A 9091-nucleotide genomic window follows, 5' to 3' on the forward strand; every position below is an offset into this window, starting at 1 on the left:
ATCCTGAGGAGCCGCTAATGGGTGCAAAGTGGAGCCTTGTGCCCACATATCTTAGTTGCTTGTCAGTTGGGGAAGGTGGCTGCCCTGCAGAGCTCATGAACTCTGCCAGAACAAGGGCACTGTTCCAGCTGGCTTTAGGAACTCCACAAGACACACAACTCCTCCATAAGCCTCCATTCATTTTCTCCAGGCTCCTTGGCTGCTGTCAGGCTATTTGTTCACTGTTGTCAAAGCTCCAGAATGGTCATATATGCTGCAGAAAGTGGGGTTTATGAAAGTGGAAAGTGGGGTTTAAAGAGGAGAATTATACAGCCAGTATCCAGAATATTTCTTCCTACATCAGTCACTCCAATTCCTTAACTAGTTTTGTAGCTATTGTTTTGTTGTTCCCACCCCTGGCCCAATTTTCAGATACTTTACAAGAATACCTTGCAATTTAAGCTTATGGCCTACCTAGGAAATCTTTCCATAATATCTTATTATTGAGTGTAATTTGGACTATATTAGAGGTACCACAGGTTTAAAATTGCTTAAATTGATCTCCTTAGATGTGACCAGAGATTTTGCCTCAGTTGCCCAAAATCAGGGTGGATTAAAATCAATGATTTTTTAAATTGGATTTTTGAGGAAAAAAAACCTATCTAAAGATAGTTCTAATTAAGATAAATTATAGCTCAAAGATAGCTCATTGTGGAATAGGGATTATAAATGCTAATTCTATAGTATGAGACAATATATTCATGTAAAGTTTAACAAAAGCTTTGTAAATGAGTTCCAATAGTTCATGGACAAGGGACCCAATTTTATGGGGTTCCAGGGGCTTCTGCACAGATTATTTAGGTTAATCTTTCTGTTGAATTGGAGATAGTTCACCTCCCAATGACTTCATAAATATCTGCTTCAATTACCTTTGGTAAGTGAAATAACCAATCATTCATTTTCTGATATAGCTGTGAAACTAATCTGAAAAGTTTTCAGAATAAATCACTGTTTAAAAATGTCTAGTGTGTACCTTCTAAAAATGAAACCTACATCTATCTCTGAGCTGTGAAGAATATGTATTAAGGTTATAACAACCAACAAGAATGCACTTTTATGCAGAAATCCATGATTAAAGCGAGTCTTCCTGACTAGTGATTTAAATCAATTCCACTCTGCCCGAAATGCCTTACAACACTTTAAATTGGGGATTTGTGTGTGTGTGTGGGGGGGACCCTCAAGAAAGGGTTAAAAAATTTGGAAAAATTACAATTGGCTTAATGAGACATAAAATGTGTGGTGATAGTATCAGGACCCTTTGGAATGCTTAGAATAGTAATTAGTCTGAGGAATAAATCTTTAATTAAGAACAGTTTAAATTAGAAAAATCTAGTAATGGCGGCTATAGGGTCATGTAATATAGTGGGAGATCCCATTTCTAGGGCACATAGGGGTCTACTGCATATGATGTAATAACTTCACTTCCTATGATGCAATGGTAAATTCCACTTCCTGTGGGGAATGACTCAGCAAAATTCCACAGAGCTACACTGTAGCCCATAGGAATATATGGGACTTTCAAACAGGAAGTAGCTAGGGTTCATCCAAAGGTCAGCTGAAAAATTCCATAGGAATACATTGAGCCCACAAAAGTCTATGGGAGGAGGAGCAGCTACTAGTACACATGACTAACTAGCATATAGTTAACATATGCTGATATCTGGAAGCTGATTGGCTGAGTTTGAGTGTGACATGTCGGTACACATGACATAAATTAGCATATGTAAATCCCTGAAAGCTGATTGGCTGAATTATGATACTACATTATAGCTAAGGAACTGCAAATCATAGGGACCTGAAGGAGAGCAGAACGCTGCAGGACACCTAGAAGAAAGAACAGGCTCACAGCAACCGCACCAGTGGAACCCTGCTGGGTAGGAAAGCTAACTATTGCCTTACAGCAGCAGAGTAGCTAGCTACCCATGATCACAAGCATCAACATCACTTGCTAGCCGCAAACAACAGTCACTACTGCAGCAGCACCACAAGCCATAGCAACAGCTTCTGTAAGTAGCTAACAGCCTTTCCATCCTATCCACACTGCACAGTAGCACTGCAACCCACACTCGCTAGCACCCAAGGATGAAAGTAATATTAAATTCTTACGGATACTGGGGCCAGCTCCAGCCCCCTGGAAGGGGCAGGGTCTGGGGCAGAAGAGGTAAGGCTGGGGGTCAGCCTCCCCCAGCCAGCCCATCTGCGCTGCCTGTCCCCTGCCGCTCGGGGCTCTGGCAGTGATTTAAAAGGGCCTGGGACTCATCCTCCACCAGCCTCCTCTCAATCTATTCCTGCAATTGACAAGAGTCTTCTCCTGTGTACTCCCTGCTTTTGGGAACTGGCTCCTTGTATCAGTCTGCCTTATCAACCTGCTATCTCTTTTCCAATTTCATCAGACAATGTCTTTCCTTCCTTGTCTCTGCCTATTCAATTTTTGCCCTCTGTTACTGTCCTCAGTAAGCTACATTTTTAGAAATGCAGAAATGGAGAAACCAACAATTTACCTGTTTTTCAGGACCTAGTGCAGGAGAGTCGATTTCTAAGCACATATATTCTAAGGGCAACTGTTTCACAAACTTCTGCTTCTTAAAGGAAACAAGAAAGCTATTAAATGGTTCATTCACTCAAACTAGGAAAAAAAAGCAGAGAGAAAGAGAGAGGTATGTTTCATGTTAAAGGCATGGCAGTAATACACGTGCGGATCTTGTAAATACATATTTTGCTAATTGCACAATTAGGAAGTCGTAAAAATGGTCAAGAATACATGAACTACTTTTTAATAAAGTCTCCATAAAATACACGATGCCATCCCTAGTGAAGCCCATTATTATCTATTAAATTAAGATATATTATTGCACATTAAAAAACAAACAAAAAACCCCTACATTAGGGTTGCAAAGTAAAGCACTCAAAAACTCAGATATACGAGAATCAAAGTTGCCTGTGCAACCCTACTTCATCCTCTTTGTGCGTATGTCTTATGATACAATATTTAATTACATGCTCACATACTATTTTTTCTCCTCCAATCTTGTACCACCTCACATCCCCAGGGTTCTTGTCCCAATCTATTCCAGCATCCTAGTCTGGCTCTTGTCCCTTCTGCATTCAGATCAGGAAGCTGCTTCCTCCTCCAACTGCCTGGGCCCAGCAGGGAGTTACTAGAGTACAGGATAGGCAAGCTCCCTGCTCTCATTTCAGGTGCCTAAACCCAGCACAGCCTGCAGCAATGCAGGGAAAGTCCTGCTTGGCCTGTGGCTGTCGTGTGCCCAATGTGGATGGGATCTTTGAAGAATATAGCTGCTAAAATTTAAAGTCTCTGCTGAGCATGTGCAAACTGCAGTTTTTTGTGGACATATAACTTCGCCAAATTAGAGTGGATTTTCACAGTAACAGCGAAAGGCTCATTCCTGACACCCAAGTCTCCCCCTGCCAAATTCTGAGTCCCTACTCCAAAGCGAGGGAGCACTAGAGCTTTCCAAAGAAAAGGTCACCAGAAGTTTACATATTATAGGGTTTTTTAAAAAACAAAAACAAAAAAAAAATCAGCCTAACAGAAAGTAATATTTTCTTTGTGATAAACTGAGGGTTACAGGCTGCAATCCCCAAATACTGAGATAGGACTAGTCCCTTTGAACTTTACCTGTTCACTTCTTATAAGTGGGAGACACGGGCCCTTTTAAATCGCTGGCCCTGGGGCAGCAGCCCCTTCCCCCCACAATCGGTGGCCCTGTTGGCAGCCTGGGGGCAGGGGGGAAAAAGGGCCAATGATGTTCAAGCGCCACAGCAGCACTTTAATGTCATCTGCCTACGGGACGGTACCGGCTTCTTACTGGTACACTGTACCGGCCTGTACCAGCCCATTTTCACCCCTTTTAGCATCGTTCTCAAGCAGCTACAGCAGCACCACAACCCATGCTCGCTAGCATCATTCCCAAGCTGCTCTTGCAGCCATGGTAATGGCGGTCCACCCAGGGTTCCAAGGTTGCCCCTGGCGATAGCCATTTCTGCCACCCAGCCAGCAAGAGGCCACTGGAACAGCTACCTCAGCAGCAGCCAAGCAGGCATCCATAGCTGCTACCTGAGGAGAAATTTTACCTCAATGAAAGCAGGCAGCCACTTGAGCAACAGCACAGCACAGCATAGCCGCTCCATACCAGGAACCCACAAACCACGCTCCCGGGCATCGAGACAGAGCAGAAGGACCAAAGACGGTCTCAGAGGGATTAGAAGGAAGTTTCCTGTAAACCTAATCATTCTGTTTACCTGTTTATTCCTAACATGTATGGGTTTCAAGTGTCAATAAAGCTGGCTGACTTTAATGGTGTGTTTTGTAACAACAACAGAACCTAGTGAAAATGTCTATCTCAGGAGAGCTCCTTCCAGCATTTAGAAAAAGAAAGAAAGCAAAGGCAGTGAGGGAAGATATCAGCATCTTAAGGGCCTAACGGGCTCCTACTACTTCAGTTGGCTGCCTGTTCTCCTCAAGTGGGTTCAAGGAAGCAGCAGGAAACAGGAAGCTCCCTGAGAAGCTGGTGTTAATCAGTCCAGGCTCCTGGGGAGGTACATAAGAGGCTCCTCCTCCTCCTGTCTCTCCCTGCAGCTCCTGCTGCTTTCCTCACCTTTTCTCCTGCCCGCCTGTTATGTCTCTTGTGCCCTCCTTCCTCCAGCACAGCACTCCACCATGTCCGTGCATCTAGAGCAGAGAGAATACCTATGCACCAGCAGCAGACACAATTTTCTACACTCTGAGTCTTAGTGGCGCCCCCCCACAGTCTGGCACCCAAGGCGGCTGCCTCATTTCGCCTCATGGTAAGGCCAGCCCTGTGCCTCTTGCTGCTGGTTAGGGTTATTGATCTTCATGCAGCTTTTTTGGGGGCCTAGTACTCTTCATTCCTGTCCAAGGCAAAATACTTGTTGGAAGTAACCAAGGAGCTCCATCCGTACATGCCCTTCTAGTCCTACAGTTTTTTGTCTTTCTTAATGCCAAATCATTCCACCTACCTTCATTTTCACCTTCCCCAGGGCCAGCGGGAGGCTGTGCCTCCCCAAACAGCCAGGCATGGTCCCTCCCATGCTACACCCCCAGGTTCTCCCCTTCCTACCCACACTGTGTGGGGAAGTGTGCAGATCCAGTCCCCCTGTACGGTAGCCGTGGCTCAGGCTGGGGCCACATTGCCCACCCTCCGTGGGTGGGAAGGCTGCGGCTGCATGCCGCCCACCCTCCTGGCACTGCGAAGCTAGGGGGCTAACTTGGGGCAGGGGCCTGTGGATGCAGGGGGCTGGGCAGCTCTGGGCTCCGGCAGAGGGGTGGATGCATGGAAGGGGCAAGGCTGGGGGCTAGCCTCCCCTAGTCTGTGGTTCATGCACCATCCATTACCTTCCCCTTGTCCAGTGTCTCTATCCTTCTTGTCCCTTCTGCTGATTATTCCCTTTGGTTTTTCATCTGATTTAGTATTCTTTGTCTTTTTTAAAAGGCCATAGCTGCATAGTTTGTGCTAAATACAGGAATTTCATTGAAGAGGTCACATTGGCAGAGATCCTGTTTTTGGCAGGGAGGGGAACTGCCTTCCTCTGCAGCATGGGTCATGGGTGACTTGCTAGTTTGAACTAGAATAAATAAATAGTGCATTTGAAATCTTTACATCATGATTTCAGGACTTCTGTAAGTCAGTCAGAGGTTATGGGTCTATTACAGGTGTGTGGGGGTGAGGTTCTATGGCCTGTTATGTGCAGGAGGTCAGACTTGATGAACATGATGGTCCCTTCTGGTCTTAAAGTGTATGAGGGCTGTCAATATGGCATGTTTCAGAAGCACTAAATTAAACAAAAGTTTTAAAAATTCCAGGTCTGATCATAATAAAAAGTGAAGTAAAATTTACACTACATTAGTTTAATGTCCTCTTTACCTCAGAAGTAATTAGTGCTACATCATCTTTGTGTTCAAATTACAGACACAGTACTGGACTCATGAAAGAGAAAAAGTAACTGCCAACTCAGAAGCTATATTACACACACAGTCTTATTCACGACAGAATATTCAAATTTTGGACATCAGCTCTTAAATTACACGAGAAAGAGAACATAAATGAATAATACATACTGAATCCATTTATCTTTTACTGAAATGGGCTAATTATCATGAAGACTGCCAATAACTTGTATTGTTCCATTTGCTTACAGGAAAAAAAATCACATTTTAGAGCTTCTGTAAGGAGAAAAGAAATCAAATTGTTCACACATACCCAAAGGAAAATCTTTGTCTCACTCTGAAGTGCTCAGATGGTAGTATTAATTTTTTTCTTATTAATTTAGTACTTCTGAGAAGTGCCAGATTAGCAGCACTAGAGAATGAAGGTCTCTCTGTTTATCCACAGAATAGGAACAACTTGATGAGGAATAGAGGTGAAAGTTTCCCTACACCGCTGTACTAATGTGCCTCAACTCTGATGAGGAGGGACTACCTCTGAGGCTCAGGTAGTTTACAGGCTAGAGTCTGGGTGAAATTTTTTGGCAGAAACTTTTTTTCAGCAAAAAATGAAGAATTTTGTGAATTCATGTTGTTTTTGCCAAATTGTGTTGAACCTCTTTCTCTTCTCAATTTTTTTTAAAAGAACACACACACAAAATTTTGGTTCAAAATTACTTTTTATTTCAACGTTTCCTCCAAATTTATTATAAAAAATATAAAACTTTAAATTTAAACCTTTTCATTTGACCCAAAATTAATTTTTTGCCTTTTCAATTTGATAAAAATAAAAAAAAAATCATTTTTGCGTGACTCGAAAAGAAGGTCTTATGTGGGGAGGTGGTTTCCCCCCCAGAATTGCCAGCAAACTAAAAAGTCTTTATTTGTATAAATCTCTAACAGGTCCATTTAAACATCTCTCAGCCAATTGGGTTGCCAACAAGGCAAACAATTACTGCCAACTGTGTTAGTATTTTTTGTCACAGGGATAGCTGTCCCTCTAGATTCCAAACAGAGATCACCACCATCACTTAACATTTATATAAAATAGTGTTGCACCCTTACTTGGAATACTGTAATTAATTTTCAGTCATCATGTCTGGAAAAAAATAGCAGAAATAAAAGAGGTTCAGGGATGGGCCATAAAATTTTTAAGAGGCAAGGAAAGGCCTCTTTATGAGGAGAAACTGAAATGTTTAATTTAGAGAGAAGATGTGTTAGAGGGGATATGAATTGATATGATAAAGGCAGCAATTGCAATAACTCATTTTGGAGAGCAATGTGCAGAATATCTAAAGGTCCTTTATTCAACTCTGGATTTCAGCAAGGCTTCTTCTAGGATGCACTCAGATATTTTGGTGATGGCAGTATAAGAACATAGACAGAAAAGTAAATGAACAGATAGAAGGTAAAATTGAGTGCTCTTATTTACTCTCATGTAAATAAGTAAAGAAAATGGCAGATGCAAATAAACTGATAGGCAATACAAAACTAGTAAATAAACTAAACTATAAAAAACTAAGAGGATTTTAAAAAAACATGATGCACAGAGCTGAAAGCATTTTTAAAAGAGTATTAGATATTTATGTGCATAATAAGAACATCCACAGTTACACGAGACACTTACGAAATGCCAGACTCTAACTCAGGGGGTGGCAACCTTTCAGAAGTGGTGTGCCGAGTCTTCATTTATTCACTCTAATTTAAGGTTTCGTGTGCCAGTAATACATTTTAACGTTTTTAGAAGGTCTCTTTCGATAAGTCTATAATATATAACTAAACTATTGTTGTATGTAAAGTAAATAAGGTTTTCAAAATGTTTAAGAAACTTCATTTAAAATTAAATTAAAATGCAGAGCCCCTGGACCAGTGGCCAGGACCCGGGCAGTGTGAGTTCCACTGAAAATCAGCTCATGTGCCGCCTTCGGCGCACATGCCATAGGTTGCCTACCCCTGCACTAACTGATGTAAGTTAAAAAAAAAAACACGTAACCATATGTTGTTCCATCCACTACAGGGCTCTTTGAACCATTCTCTGATAGTGTCCATTATCAGATACTTTGGAGGTAAGATACTGAACTGAACTAGATGGCTCTCTAGTATGATCCTCTATGGCAATTTCTATAGCAGGGATCGGCAACCTTTGGCCTGTAGCGGCGAACTGCGGCAAGTGGGAGCCGCCATTGGCCAAATCTGCAGACGTGGCAGGTAAACAAACAAGCCTGGCCTGGCAAGGTGCTTACCCTGGCAGGCCGTGTGCCAAAGGTTGCCGATCCCTGTTCTATAGTCTTACATATGCTACTTAACTGTAACAATTCCCTTGGACTATATTTGCTGTGGTTAACTAGAGATGAAGACCGAGGATGAAATCCTAGCCCTATTGAAGTCAGTGGTAAAACTCCCATTGACTTCAATGAAACCAAGATTTCACCCCAAAATTTTCAAAAAAAACCCTAGTATCAGAGGGGTAGCCGTGTTAGTCTGGTTCTGCAGAAGCAGCAAAGAATCCTTTGGCACCTTATAGACTAACAGATGTTTTGCAGCATGAGCTTTCGTGGGTGAATACCCACTTCTTCGGATGCAAGCAGGATGCTTGCATCCGAAGAAGTGGGTATTCACCCACGAAAGCTCATGCTGCAAAACATCTGTTAGTCTATAAGGTGCCAAAGGATTCTTTGCTAAAAAAAAACTAGTGCTTTTGGATGCCTAAACTGAGACACCTTAAAGGGAACTGGCTTTCAGAGCATGGGTGCTCAACATTTTCTGAAAATCAGTCTTCCTTGAAGTGCCTTAATTTGGGCAATCAAATAATGAAGCATTCAAAATGACTAATCACTCTCAAAAATCTTGGCTGCAAAGTTCTACATCTTGTTACCAGTCCCTTGAGCCATCCAGTTAATCAAACTCTAGTTATGGATTTTTGCTCCCATATTGGCAGAGAAAAAATTTGTATAAGTATGGATGAAATATGTTTTATGGAAACTTTGTGAGTCATACAAAGGAATAATGAGCCAATTTTTTTTAATAGGAAGGATTTAATGCATGAATGACATTACTATTTTTTATTTATTCACTTTTGAATTTAAA

Source organism: Mauremys reevesii, linkage group 3, assembly GCF_016161935.1.
Source record: "Mauremys reevesii isolate NIE-2019 linkage group 3, ASM1616193v1, whole genome shotgun sequence".
In the NCBI taxonomy this organism is placed as follows: domain Eukaryota; kingdom Metazoa; phylum Chordata; order Testudines; family Geoemydidae; genus Mauremys; species Mauremys reevesii.